This window comes from Aedes albopictus, chromosome 3 (genome assembly GCF_035046485.1).
Source record: "Aedes albopictus strain Foshan chromosome 3, AalbF5, whole genome shotgun sequence".
Lineage (NCBI taxonomy): Eukaryota > Metazoa > Arthropoda > Insecta > Diptera > Culicidae > Aedes > Aedes albopictus.
Window position 1 is genome coordinate 22,315,189 of NC_085138.1, and position 1,288 is coordinate 22,316,476.

Here is a 1,288-nt window from a genome sequence, read left to right on the forward strand (position 1 = left end):
ACACTAGAATCGAACATCATATTGATGTCATGTATTGGTCACTTGAAACACTCGATGCGGCTCCGTGGTCGTACGCCTAGTATCGTGCTTCACGGCGCTGGAATGAAACGTATCATAACTAAATGTCTACCTATTGTTGTAAGGTGGTGCTCAGAGGGAAAACGAGTATCTAAGAGTTACTTACCTTACCGATCAGGCTAATGCCGGAGTGGCCTCTACTGTACATAGAAGCCGTCTCCATTCTACTCGGTCCGTGGCTGCGTGTCTCCAGTTCCGCATTCGGCGAAGGGTCCGCAAATCGTCCTCCACTTGATCGACCCAGCTAGCTCGCTGCGCACCACGCCTTCTTGTACCGGTCGGATGGCTCTCAACAACCATTTTAATCGGGTTGCTATCTGACATCCTGATGACATGACCCGCCCACCGTAACCTCCCGATTTTCGCGGTATGGACGATGGTTGGTTCTCTCAGCAGCTGATGCAGCTCGTGGTTCATTCGCCTTCTCCAATTCCCGTCTTCCATCTGCACTCCGCCGTAAATGGTACGCAACACCTTCCGTTCGACAACTCCAAGGGCGCGTTGGTCCTGTGCATGTAGGGTCCATGCTTCGTGCTAATAGAGGACTACCGGTCTAATCAGCGTTTTGTAGATAGTTAACTTCGTTTTTTGCCGGGGCCCGTGGCGTAGTGGCTACACGTTTGCTTCATAAGCAGATGGTCATGGGTTCGATCCCAGCCCCGGCACTTTCGTCAGTTGCTCTGTCCCCCTGAGAGCAGCTGACACTGACCCTCTTCTGAGCCCGTGGCTCAAATGGACCCGGATACTTGGACATCGGCGAACGGCAACCCATAATGGACCCCCAATCGGACTGGAAACAGGAACAACCAACAGCCACACATAAACATCCTCGTGCTCATCATTCTACCATGATAGGGTAGAGTGTGAAAGCAGCGCAACGGCCACCAGTGCGATGTAGTACAATTAGAAATAGAATACATTTAGGCGCTGTACAAAGCAGTGCAGCTTCTAATTGGAATCGCTCACGGAGTGCCCTAGTGGACAATAGAGCTGTAAATTAGGTTAAGTGATTAAAGAATAAAAAAACTTCGTGTTACACTCAGGCAAATAAACCTAAGATTATCATAAGGTCTAACTTATGAAATGGCCTTTAAACAATTCATAACGGCAAGAACGATTTTCATAAGGACGGTCTATGACGCAGAATCGACTCACACTTTGGCTTTTATACACATTTAGCAACACGATTTCCTCAAGCGTCGATAGCCGC